Source organism: Saccostrea echinata, unplaced genomic scaffold, assembly GCF_033153115.1.
Source record: "Saccostrea echinata isolate AGI-Se365-2 ecotype Australia unplaced genomic scaffold, CSIRO_AGI_Sech_v1 ptg000027l, whole genome shotgun sequence".
NCBI classification, from domain to species: domain Eukaryota; kingdom Metazoa; phylum Mollusca; class Bivalvia; order Ostreida; family Ostreidae; genus Saccostrea; species Saccostrea echinata.
Window position 1 is genome coordinate 1,656,905 of NW_026889776.1, and position 14,807 is coordinate 1,671,711.

General features: G+C 30.9%; 1 long non-coding RNA gene across 1 annotated transcript; it reads right to left on the bottom strand.

Annotated features, from left to right (window-relative positions):
- Positions 1-13,513: 13,513 nt before the first annotated feature.
- Positions 13,514-14,425, bottom strand: LOC133193291 (uncharacterized). The gene is made up of 3 exons (XR_009721892.1): positions 14,181-14,425; positions 13,816-13,967; positions 13,514-13,557 (listed from the first exon to the last, which is right to left on the bottom strand). It is a non-coding gene; the product is annotated as an uncharacterized LOC133193291 (long non-coding RNA).
- Positions 14,426-14,807: the final 382 nt, after the last annotated feature.

Sequence of the window (14,807 nt, forward strand, 5' to 3'; positions counted from 1 at the left end):
TTGAGAAATGTGCAGAGTTTTAAAACCGACAATGAACTCGATTTTTATTTTCAGAAAATAATAAATTTGAGAGATTGGTTCTCATATATAATTTACAGTTAATTAAAATGTGACATCTATTCCAATATATTGATATTTATATGGCTTCTTATGATAACTATGCTTTCTCGGCGATGAAAATGTTTATGAAACTGTATATGTATGTTAAGTTGAAGACTTAAATTAGATTATTTGTTTTAGTTTGAAAAATTTATATTTGCTTAAATAACTTTATTTTGAAACAGACTGTATGATTCGACCTTTTCTTTCAACAAAAACAGTGTCAATTTCCGAATATGGTAAGCTGTCTTTTGGGGGGTTTCGTTTCTTTGAATTGAACCAGGTAAAAATAATTATTCTTCTATCTTGATGTCACTTAAGAATTTTGGAAAAATGTTTACATTTTGTTTTGCTATAAATGATTTTAAAACAAGAAATTGTACATATAAAAAATATTCTTATTTAATCTTGTTTGTTCCTTATAATAGACTACTTACACTAGATGTTATATTTTAGATTGTCTGTCAACTACAACCACACTTCCATCAACACATTTGGAGTCGACAAAACCAGACCCCCGTAAGAATTGAAAAACGAAATCTTGATTTTCCGAATACAATTTGACATAGGGGTACAAAAAATAAAACATTAACTGTAGTGCTAAACTTAAGTTTCTAAAATTTTTCATAAGTTCTCATAATCTGCACGTAATACTTTTATACAGGCAATGTCAAGATAATGTTTTCGATTTCAGCATACACTCGTATGTCACCTTCAACCAGTGTATCATCCACTCACCTGGAATCTTCACCATCAAGCCCCCGTGAGTGTTCAATTTTTTTGATAATACTGCGTAATCAAATTACTTCTGAAATCGGGTTTAAAAAATCCTAAAGCTCTCTACTACTAAAATGAAGTTTCTGAAAAATAAATTCATGGAAATTTCTCATATTAATCCTTTATACTTTATTTCAGGCAATACCGATAGTACAATTTTGCTTCCTGACTCTATAAATGAACCTTTCAGTAGAGTTACGTTTTTAAGTGAAACATAAAAAATGCAGGGTGTACCTGAAAGAAGTCTATAATGCAATAGAAAAGAACAAACTGAGGCTTAAAGAATGTTCTTGCATGAGATAAGAGACGATAGGCATTGATTTTCATTGATGTAGCATGTTATTTGGAATATCCTGTTATAACTATATTTTTCTGTAAAAAACAAACTGTGGTATTACTTAATAAAAAATGACATTCTTTGTTTAGAGTTTTGTACGATCTACTTCTGGACGTCTCTTTGTTCCATTCCTGTAATAGTTTGTATTGCGTCAGCCATTCTTTACCTTTGCGTAATGTGGAAACCCCGTAGTATGTATCATTTTTCATAATTAGTGAAACTGAAATAATTTCATTTTATTTTATCTAATTAAACCGGTTTTTTTTAGTGAAATACTGATATGCTTGTTTAACTGAAGTGTTTTTCTTCAATAGGGACAAAACAAGATGGTAACGTTTTCACACAGAAAAGGTAATATTTTTGTACATTTTCGCTGTTCGTTCCAGTTTGTTCATGCACCACATTTCTGTTTTGCATAAGTATCTACTTAATGGTGATTATAATTTTTAGGTCAAACGTCAACGTGAAATCAACATTCTATGCCAATGATGGTCCAAATGAATACGATGAAGTCCAATATTGCCTTGCACAATATTCTGAAAAGTAAACAATTTCCACGATCACAATTCAACACTTTGTAAACTTATTCTTCTTTCTCATTGAAAAATGATAAATATGCTTGCACTGAATTACTCGGATTTATGCGGTATAAGTGTGCTCCGTCTTATTCAAAGGATTGTTATAATTTAATGTAACTCTACCAGAAAAGAGAATATTGATACATTATATAATAAATAGGAGGAAGAAGACCTTGGAATTATCTATTTGACAACTCTGTACATATTGTAGCCGTATACAATATGTGATTTACACACCAATTGCATTCACAAAACTACAAAAATATCTTTAAGGAACAACATCTGTCTGTGGAGCGACAATATGTGCAGTGTTCATCAGGTCAGTGAGGGTAGGGCACATAATGTCACCGGCACAATATGTATATGTGTTAATTTTGCTGGATTGTTATGTACTTCAAACTTTAAAATGAACATAAATAAAAGCTTTCAAAACATACTTGACAAATGTTCAATAAAAGCACTCTAAGATAGTGTAGTATTTGTGATTCTGATAGATCGATATTTAAATCATAAGTTTTAAACTTGAGTTTTCATTGTCACAATAAGTAAAAAACTCAATTTACTTTTTATTGAACAATCACTATTTGCAGTATAGAAAAATCATTAAAATTGAATTGTCACCTACAATCCCATTATATTCCTTTGAATATATCTGGGAAAATACACTTCAGAAAAACTGATTCAGTTTTTGTAAGCGTGGAGGACTATCTACATGTACTTAGCTAGAAGATCAAATCATCATAAAACATGAAATGGCTTATATTATACATGTACCACTTGTTACAAGAAATAACAGTACATTGTCATTTCAAGAATACCTTTATCTATCATATTAATACACTGGACATAAACGCCCTCATCAACTATCCACCGAGAAGCAAAGATCAATTATTAACCAGCAAAAATCAACTATCGACCAAACAGAAATCATTAAAAATCAATTGATTTAGAGGAGAAAAAATCAGAATTGTCAAAAAGGTATACCTGTTATAGATAGAGTATGAAAAAAATTTAAATGTCTCGGTAGAAATTATAAAGTTTTTAGTAAAAAAAAAATTAGTACATTTTTTTTTTAATTTAAATTTATTTTTTATTTGAGTGGAATTATTTTATCAATGAAAATTAAAATGTCAAACGTTTACATCATGTACACAAAGGAGAACAACAAAAAGAAAAATAAGTCTTGATATAAAAAAAATGAAAGTTTTGGTAGAAATGTTATTCAAATATTTCATTTTAAAATCGCAAATATATATTTATATGGTTTTCTTATTAGCTAGTTGGAACAATCGCTGTATAGTAAACGTCATTAACAAGAGGAATTTATCAGATTATTAAGGTATTCTATACATCTTTAAGTTTAAAATTTCAATGATATATTGACAGAATTAGATAAAAGAAATGTCAATCTTTTAGAAGATGAAAAATATGTCGTCAACTTGACTGGATTATAAGCAATGTGGAAAGTCGTTTATATTTCAATCGAGTTGAAGACTCATAGACTATCTTCTATAAAATAAATATTTTCCCTCATTTTGTCGGATATACCGTAAGGTTGTTTTTTTGGGGGGGAGGGGGGGTTATAGAATTCTGTTAATTTAAATTAAAATGTGACTAAGTGTGCAAGAAGGGTTAACCACATTAACAATATACATACTTCCAATTCTTGTATAGTTAACGTAGACCATAAAAAGTACAAATAAATGTAGCGACACTGAGTCTACCCTATTTATTGATAACTTGCACGAATACATGTATGTAATTTAATTTAAACAATATTTTATTATGATTAAACATAACTGGATTGGACAGCAGGCACTGCCTATATAAGTCCTCTCCACAATACAGGTTTCCACAAATACATGTATGTACTGTACAATCCATCACTAGTTTCTGAACCAGGAAAAATACCTCATATGTTCATTGTTATATCAAACATGTTAAATGAATAACAAAGCTAATATTAGTTTTCATTCAAGAGCTAATGTAACTAGCTCTCTGGTCGTATATAAAAGATCTACTGATCTGATGTTAAACTTTTCATTACACACAAAAATAATTAATGAAGAAAATCATTTACTGTTTCGCAGGGGTCATCTATTTTTACACTGTATTATGCAATGCCGATTCTTCTGCACTTTTATGTAAATTATCGTGGTAGGTACCACATTTCATAATCAGGAAATTACAACTACTTTATTTACTTAACACTTTATTGAACTGTTCCCATTTGTTTTTGACAATTTGTACAATCTTGATTATTTCCTTACGTTAGGGACAATTTAGAAAGGTACAATGTATAGTGTTTTAATACAGGGAAGGAAAACTTTTATTTTTACGTTTGTTCTCGAAACAAGTGCATATATACAAAATTTCTGTGTGGAGCTGCGTTAATCAAGAGATCATTTGAATTTTCGAAGGTCAAGCTTCAGCCTGAAATCAACATGATATGCAGATGTTGGTACAAAATCGTATGATTAAGTCCAATATTTCCCACAAAACATATGAATTTTGTCATACATTCGAGATAACATTTCAATTACTTGTACTCATTCAATATCTTGTACTCAATCACTGTTATACTGTATATACATGCCGACTATAAATAAAAATTTACTTGTGCAATTCATTTTGACACTGTACAAAGGTTGAGAAAATATTCAGGGAACTGCATTTAAATTCTTGTTAATCCGATTTACGTTTTTTTATGACAATATTCCAAAAATACAAAGGAACTCTTCCATTTTATAAAAGTTCAGCCGTAAAATAATTAAATAATAAATTAATTGAAAATGTACACCTCATTGTTAATGCCCAGCGAAGACTAGCGTTGCATATTTTCTGAAACCCTAATGACTTTTGCACAAGAGTTAGCAAAACTCATTAAAGAAGGACGAAAGAACATTATCATAATAAGATTATATATATATATATATATATATATATATATATATATATATATATATATATATATATATATATATATAAACATTTTTGATAGTGAATAGTTTTATGTTGTTTATGTTGACAAATGACAATCTTTCAATTTGTTTTTGTTTTGTGTGTGTGTTTTGTTCAACGTATCTATTTGTTCATGTAGTATTTTAGTTTTACATTATTATTTTTCTAGTCATGTCTGTATGCATACAAATATAATATTTTGGAATATTGTAATTTTGATGTATTATACCACTTATTGTGTTTGCAATTGGTTATAATTACCGAACTTCTAAGATACATGTTTGTAAGTTTAGACTTGTACATTTTGTTAATGCATATAATTTTTACTTGGTCCCAACCGGTGTTTTGCTTGTCAAATTTTGGCGTTTGTATATACTAGCTTGAAATCTATCAAGCTTTAATAAACATCAATTTCAACACAAACATGTGTTAAGTTATAGTTTTCTAGGTTATTGTTAATTTAATTTTTGCTGGAAAGAGGAAGCATAAATTATAGTTAAATGATTACATAGTTTAAAAAAAATCAGATTCATCAAGACTAAGACATATCTATTCATGGAAGGATATTTTTATTTTGTTAGCTTTCTTTCAAATTTCTTTCTTTCTTTCAAAGATGACTATCTCATACTTTTAATTCAAAACGTGTTGCTTACCTTGGAAAAAGTTATCATAAATGCGGGTTGTCAACCTGCATGGTCAACTCAAATAAAAGTAATCGACTCAAAATGAATAATATTAATATCCTGCTCAAATAATGCAAAATAAAGAATGAATTTGTATGCAATTCGATGACCATTTAAAACAAAGTATTGAAATTCTATGAATAATACAATAATTTGTTGATAGGTAAAAATGTTCAGCGTCAACCCCTTCAGAAATGATTTTTTTATGCATCCTTATTTCTTCTCACATTTTAAAGCGAAGCAAGACGCACGAAATTTTGCCAAAGCTATGAACCATGAATTACGTTATTGAACGTTTGAGCGTAAATTGTTATTATCCAATAGAGAATTCAAATCATTCCTTCATACATCTGCTTGCTGAATTAATACATTGATTGAGCTTTCATTGCAACGTGGAATTACCTTTTGCCAGAAGCAAGCGACATTTTGCTTTCGCAGATTATTAATGAATTGTTGACAGGAACCGGGTTGGTCGGATTTGGCATGTCCCTTGCGTCAAGATATAAATTTCTGTAAACTTCAGTTTGAGAAAATTACTGTAGTATGAAATGAATTTTAATGAGAAAAAAAAATGTTCAACATACTTCACAAAAATCTAGTGTCAAATTCCAACTATGTATTGTAAATCACCAATTTTCGTGGGGGTTTAATTTTCGCAGTTTTCGTTTTATGAAGAGACCAACAATTCGTGTCCTTCACAAAATGTAATATTTCAAATACTTGACTACTACACACTTCTTTAACGACGAAATTTAACCTCCTCGAACCGATCATGTTTTGTCAATCCACGAAAATTTGACCCCACGTTAATATGAGATTTCACAGAATACACTATCGTACTAATCTTTAACCCCCATCCTCCCCCACCTCAACCTGATATCGTCTGCAAAGGTTTGCCTGGCAGTTACATGTGTCGTGTGTTGCTGGTGCGAGATTCCTTTTTTGTCATTTTCAAACATGATGTACTATAAACATATCTTACCATCCCTATATAGCAGTTCTACCTCTTGCACTAATGTATGACAACCCTGAGAAGGCATTCGCATTCTTGGACACTTAGCTTATCCTTGGAAAATTACAATTTTCAGTTGAATGGTTGTATGAAATAAATCTCCAACTTATTTGTCACATTTGTTTTAGAGACGTAACTAGACATAAGTCCAAGTTTTCATATATTTTGTATAGATCTACAAACTTTCGGCATGTCAACACCAACAGAGCTACGTCATCAAATCTTGCCTTGACGATCAATCAGCATGGGGCAGATATCTCAATTTCTTTTCAAACAAAAATCGAATGAGATAAATAGAACATCTATAATTTGTGTTTTTTAATATTTGCTTTATCCAACGAGTTGAACTAGTGAATATTCGCTCTGCAACCCTCGCGAATATACACTATTTCAACTCGTTGGATAAAGCAAATGTAAAAAGCACACAATATAGAAATCCTCTATATATATCATGTGTATGAGAAAGATAGCATCTATTATTCCCGGCATCTTCTTGCCGTAATATTAGCTAGAGCAGAACTGCAGATAACACACTAAGCTGAGAACATTAGTTTTCTAACCAGATATATACGAATCTAAGTCTAGATGCTGAATCTGGCAGTGGTACCTTTATAAATCAAATAGGGTGGTTATAAAGGTTTAGCACTCCTGACATGAGTCATATCAAGGATTTTTTGAGAAGTATATTTTTGGTAACTACTCATACGGCATGACTCAAAATCGCAAAGAAAATTGGGGGTCAGTGTGCATCTTGCAGATCAACGGCACAAATAGCTTGACCTTTTTGCAATTAATAGCCATTCTCTGTAACCACTTAAACTTTTGTGGCACGCATTGTCACAGATTTTTTTCAAATTTGGCTAGAATTTACCACCTCATAAACTACTCCAAAAAATATTGTTAGATCATATGAATGTTGAGTAGTTACCATGGAAACGGTGTCTAAAGTTGATTTTTTCTGAAAATATGCAATTTTTGGGAATGTTATTCAATGAAATGCGGCTACTTCAAATCATGTTACTCACAGAAATAAAAAGTATGACATCTGATTTTAAAAGGCTTTTAAAAACATTGTTGATATTCAGTCTATAAATACGAGAAATCTATGATTAAAAATAGCAGACATTCATTTAAAAATTGAATTATCTCCCTTTGATAATTGTGAGCTCTTTAGTGTGAGAGATAAAAAAAACATTGGACAAAACTGACTGGAAGTTGTTTACATTGTCAACATATATCCTGGATTTCAAGTAAAATCAAGTGTTTTTTCAGTTTATTTAATGTGCATACAAATTTTAATCTCTTTGTTTATTTCCTGGAAGCAAAAGAGTAATTTTGATGTGTGAACAATGGCAAAATGTACAGGACCACACTATAATGTGAGAGAAGTAGGCTTTTGATTTTACCTAAATAATTAGATTCAAGCTACATTTACATGATCATACAAAACTGGAAGTTGAAAGTTGGATAAAAAATAGACTTGGCAACAACAAAGTACAGGTGTATCAAGTTTATATTGAGTGAAGTGATGTAAGTTGATGCCTGTCATTAAAGGGAGGACCATTTGATTTGTGCGTGTGTGTGTGTGTGTGTGTGTGTGTGTGTGTGTGTGTGTGTGCGGGGGGGGGGGGGGTTAACAGATTTAAGAAACTAATGATCTGTTTTTGAAAATGTTCAAAATAAAATAATCTGTCCTCGACTGACAGGTAAATAAATAATCTAACCTTGATAAGTGCTACAACCCCTACCCCCACCCACAGGCACTTGTTTCGGTAATAATTCTTTTAACCCATAGTATAATACGTATTATTATTATACTATGGGTTAAAAAAATTATTACCAAAACCGAAATAGAGTTTGGGCGTATTCATTTTTTTTTTTTTTTTTTTTTTTTTTTTTTTTTGGCTCTTCAGACTTTTTAAGGTGAAACAGAAAATAAATAATCTGTCCAGGATCATCTTGGAAATAAATAATCAGGCCTTCACTACCACGAAAATTAGTAATCTGACTAGAAAAAATAACGCTCTTTACACCCCCATCCTAAAATTAAAGAACGAAAATGTATATTTTATCTCTATTTAAATGCTATATATAGAAAAAAAAACCAAACCTAAAAAACAGTTTTTAGTGAAGGATGTAACAGAAAACTCAATCTTTTTAATTCCTCCTACTGTTTGCCTTTATCTGTATCACAAAAAAGAGAAAAGTTATGTGTGTATATTTCAGATTTTGCTTTTTTATTCAATGATTTTGAAAACATTTACAAAGAAATTGATAATTTGCTGAAGCAAGAATTTTCTTTAAAGGAAAGGTCTTTACCCAATAAAAAAAAGAATAAATTGTTAAGGCCAATAATAAAAATGTTTTGTTTGATTCCTGTCGACCAGTCAAAATTATACTTTCCATTTTTTTTTTTTTTTTTTTTTTTTTTTTGGTGGGGGGGGGAGGGGGTGCATAAAATACAAATTGTCTGAATCATATTTAAAGTTAACGGTTTATCATTTCTCTAGACTAAGATACATTTAGATTGAACCTTGTAGCAGTAAAATTAATTTTAAATCTGCCTAGCTGTATTTTATTTACAACGAAAACATAAATAAATTTCTAACAAGCCCCCCCCCCCTTTTCTACCGAAAAAAAAATCTTAAAATTAAATTAAAAAATCTATATCTCGGGAATGGGGGCAAGGTGGGGTTAATCACTTATGAATGAACCACTTCCTTTAATATATATAAATAATGCTTCTTAACCTTTTACAAGGGATCCGTGTTCTTTTTTTTTTTTTTTTTTTTTTTTTTTTTGGTTTATTGTTTTTTTTTTTTTTTTTTTTTTTTTTTTTTTTTTGTTTTGTTTTGTTTTTTGTTTTGTTTTGTTTTTTTTTTACAAATGCCTCTTACTATCTTACCAATTTATATGGAGTAAGTGCTTTTACCTGGTTCCTGGAAGGGGTGGAGTAGGTCCTGGTCTTTGTTCACTTACTATATTCATTTTTAAATAAAATGAAAACCGTAGGAATAAGGCAGGGACAGATTATTTATTTTCAACATTTTCAAGGACTAAACTTACCAACCAAATCAAATTTAGCAACCGACATAAATTCAAGAAAGTACAAAAGCAGATTATCTTAACAGGTCCAGCAGATTTTTACAACAGACTATTATTGATTAAATTTTGGGAAAAAGCAGATCTACATGTATTATGTGTAAACCCATGCATATTTGGGTTGAAATATTCATCATCAATGTCTCTAAATTTTCAAGTTTTTAAGAATAATATTGCAAAGTAAAATGGATTTAGGCTTTCTCTGAAAAAAGTCACAGGAAAACATAATTTGATTATCACTGGAAAAGTGAGGGCTGTTGAATAGGGTCAAAAATGTTCATTTTAGAACAAGGACTTAGTCTACAAAAACAACAAAAGAGTTTGTACATGCATGTAGCACAATTCTCTACGTACAAATCACTCAATATGGTAAGTGTATAGGTTTTCAATATTTTGACTTGGCAACATTTTTATCAATAAATGACCTTTAAAAACATTCTCATAGCATTTTCACATTATGCATCAAGCTAAAGGTGAGAATGTAATTTATTTACCAGTTTCAGTATAAAACAGGATACGCTTTCACAATATCCAAGTATAAATGCAATACTAACAAGCTAATGCAGAGAATCTATGTCCCCTGCTTAAGGGAAAAAGAAGGGCATGTACGGATCTAGAGGGGTGGTGGTCGTAGGATGGTGGGGTGGGGGGAAGGGACACTTTCAGAGGAGCGGGCGGGACCATAGGGAGTTATGATATAACATTTCATTGCAAAAGCTTAAAAGCTTCTTGAGATATCGCTCGGAAATGAAAGTTTTACACACAAAGAAAATGTATAAATTTTTGACATTGACCTTTGACCTTTTGACCTCGAAATCAATAGGGGTCTTCTTTAGTTCATAGGGAGTTGTGGTTTAAAATTTCAATGCAAAAGCTCGAAAGCTTCTCGAGATATCCACAGAAATAAAGTGTTTAAACAGACTGAATTTATGAATTCATGACCTTGACCTTTGACCATAAAATTAATTGGAGTCTTCCCTAGGCCACAGGGATTTTTTATGCAAAATTTCATTGCAAAGGCTCAAAGGCTTCTTGAGACATCGGGCCGAAACTAAAGTGTTACAGAAAGACAGACTGACGGACAGATGGACGGTCAGACAGACCCAAATCAATATCCCCCACTTTCAGTGAAAGCGTGGGACAAAAAGGCAATTTTTATATACCATTGTGACCTTGAACTTTGACCATAAAATCAATTGGAGTCTTCCCTAGGCCACAGGGATTTTTTATGCAAAATTTCATTGCAAAGCCTCAAAGGCTTCTTGAGACATCGGGCCGAAACTAAAGTGTTACAGAAAGACAGACTGACGGACAGATGGACGGTCAGACAGACCCAAATCAATATCCTCCACTTTCAGTGAAAGCGTGGGACAAAAAGGCAATTTTTATATACCATTGTGACCTTGAACTTTGACCTTCTGTCCGTATTTACCAATTCAGCTGATGCTACATGTAGTTATTGTCCACTAGAACTGTAATTTTGTTTATTCATGCTGTTTAAAACAAAAGTATTAGTTGGGACACAGAAAAAAATGTGCTCAGTTTCCTTAAATTTCTATCCAAGTCGAGCCATTTTGACCTTGATCTTTGACCTTTTGTCATGAAAATTGATTTTTCTCTTTGTTTTTGCTATTTTGTACCACATAACTAAATTTGGTTTCAATCCATTTTAAAATACTCAGGTATTTATATGGAAACTGATTGTAGATACCTATTGCCCTTGTCTGGAATTCTTTAAAAAAGCATAAGTTTGTAACCATGGTGACATGAAAACAAAATATAAATACCAAGTGTTTCTTTGCAGTTTATATTAGAATATATATGGATTTTCAAACCTAAGTTTTTATTTTTCCCCATATCTCCGCAAAATTTTATACCAGGCTTTTCAAAATAGCCTAAAATCTACAATTTTTCCACAGAAAAATCCTACCTAAAAACGGGCGACATTTTTTCTATTAGGTAAAGTTATTCAAATACTAGAAATTACCTAAAGAACTATAGAAATTATGTATTTTGGCAAAAAGATGAACTCATGTAAATATCTTGTTGTATTTAAGACTTTTAATTAGTCAAAAAGGATCATTTTTCATCAAAATTTAGCTTTTTTTAGGCCATGAAAAATGTATGGTGGTTGCCATGGTAACCATTGACCATAGCAACCATTTTATTATGAATTTTAGTTTCATACATCAATATAGGAATGTGTGCCAAGTTTCATAAAAATTTAAGACCTAGCGTGCCACACTCCCTATATAAGAGAATGGCTATTAAATTGTGCACTGAGCTTGTCAGCAAATACAATCTTTCATTATAAAGTCAAATGCTGACTGACTTTTTTCATACTAATTGTTAGGCCATTATTTACACACTTAATTGTCGACGGATTTTTCCGTTATTTCCCAATCATGACAATGAGCACACGGCGGGTGTGACCTGTCGGCAAGGGATGCCCACTCCTCCATAGCACCTGATCCCACCTCTGATGTCTTAGAGGTCCGTGTTTGCTCTGCTCCTATTTTGTAATTTTTAATGGACATTTGAGCTCGAATATTGTTCGTTATCTCCACATATTTCATTGTAACCTTTAGCTCTTTTTTAGAATGCATTAAAAATATCAGATGGATTTTGAAATCTTGCATGAAGCTATTGAGGGCAATATGAAAACCATCTATCCTTCTGTCTTCAATAATTTAGAAGTGAAAAAGAATTAGATTTCACGCGGTCAATATGTACTGTCCCAGCTGGTCAAAGCAGGTAACAACATTGTCTTTGTTTGTAAGGCTCATAATTTTAATTGTATTTTAGAGGACTTTGAATTTAATTCTGCAAGTGGTAATCCAACTTATACCCATAGCTCCTTTCTAAGGATGAAATTCTTCAAAATCATTTGTTAATTTTCAATATTTCTTTAATATTCCCAAAGATCAAGTTGAATTTGAAACACCATACTAATACTGGATTCCTTAACTACAAAATATATTAAAAAAAAAAAAAAAGATACATAGCGGGTTCCAGTGAATGTTCTATCAAGCTTCTTTCTTTACTCTTCACTAAGATATTTAAGTAGTGAAGGAGAAACCTCAGGAGTACTGTGCAACAATATTTTCAAGAAGTGGTTTGAATCAGATGTGGATACTTAAAAGCTCCAAGGAACTTTTAGAAAATTTGAAATCATAAAATTTTACCAAATCAATAACATCAAATCGTACGACTTTTCAACGCTTTATACAACAATTCCCCGTGGTAAATTAAAGTCCAGCTTTTTGACATCAGAGACAGCTGCTTTTTTTAATTAAAAAAATTGAACAAGTGTAAATTTACTAACCTTGTCATTGGTTATTTACAAAATTAGGCCAGAGTTTTTTTATTTTCTGTTTAACGGGAATTTTTAAGAAAAAGTCGGGTCGAGGGGACGAAATAAAATAAAAATAAAAAGTTCAAAATTTGTCGAGTCGAGACCATATAAAAAATAAAACCCAAAAATGGTATGATTTTTTTTTTATAGAATGTTGAAAAATGAAAGAAAACACAATAAAATTTTGTTTATCATTTATTTGGATTTCAAATATGGATAAAAAGATACAACTCCTAACTATATGCATGTGTCATCCTACTGTGGTTAATTACATTTGTAAACTCTAGTATGAAAGCAAAACAATAAAATTTACAGTTTAAATTATTATATAGCAACAATAATGTTGGATACAAAAAATCCACACTGCTTAAAAATTTATAGATGTCTTCGTTTGGTCATCTCCTACTGTATAAAATTTATAAAAGTAATGATAAAAAATGTTTTAAGCTACATATATTATGATTAAACAGAAGTTTGGAGAAAGATTTGGGTTTGATAGCTAACTTGACAATGCATTCCTAGTATAGGACTAACACATTCTTGAGGTTCAGAATGGAAATTTGTCAGCTGAAATTATTTGACGAACAACAGCAGTCATCTTTGAAGTCTTCTGAACTCTTCACAAATGGTTGGGTCTCCACCAAGAAATCAAACTGCACAAAAAATGCATTGTTCCTTTAAGATACTTTATTAATATAACCAAATACATGTAGTAGTTAGAAAGTAGAAGATAAAAAACATTATTTACATGAGATTATTTTCTTTTCTAAATGAAGATACAAATATTTTTTAAGAGTTTTTGATAATAACACATTTCTTATATTATAAATATAATAATTTTGGTCTTTGTTCAATTTGCATTTAAAATATTAAATTGGACAATTTGTTGACTTAATTCTTTCTATCTCTACCTTTCCACAGGATAATGTGTGCAATTCCAATTAGGTGTGCAATTCCAATTGGCTGTCACTTGTCAGTGTTAGTTTTAAATATTCTTTTCCAATCGTAATTTTGTTGGAATCCTGACCTCATTTAATTCAACCAAGCAGACATGGACTTGTATCTAAAATATTTTAATCGTAATTTTATGTCCCTGATATAGTTAAACATAAGTCATTGTAAAACTAAATTTTACCGCGAATTTTACCTCAATTTGCTATGTGATCAAATTAAATATACAATGTAAACATCTTTAAAAGAAACAAAAAACGTATCAAAAAATGTTAACCATCCAACAATTTTAACAGAAAGTTTATTAAGACGTCAAAAAACTTACCCCCAACTCTTTAGACACAAGATGGTTCAGTGTGCATCTAGTGTATTTAGGTTGTTGATGCCTTCATTCCGATTTCAGAATCTTTTTTCTCTTTATCGTCAATGGATTTAATATTACTATCTCGTCATTTTTATCTATAAATGTCTCGAAATGGCATTTTTGCTTGTTGATCTGTTGATAGAACCCGCGAAAAGTGCGATAAACTAGTTCTTTAAACTGGTTACGATATCATAATCAGCAAGACGCTCGTACAAGAATTTGATTAACGTAAGCTGTGTCAAACGTTTACATGATTTATTAAAATTATGGTGTACAACAAACCCGATTTTATTTCAAACCGTCAATAAATGACACAGTCGGCGGGTATTTTAAAAATAAAAGTGAGATGGACCTCTTTTATTTTTTTCGGTATTTTGAAAAAATCGGGTCGGCGCTTCCCGTTAAACAGAAAATAAAAAAAACTCTAGCCTTATTTTGTAAAATAAAAAAAAACTTTTGGACTATACATACAAGTACTCCAAAGTTAATATTAAAAAGATGTTTGAGTTTCTAATTGACAAATTCGATGTAGTTTTTGGAGATCAAGTCTTCCAAAAATCTGTCGGAATTCATATAGGTGGCAATTGC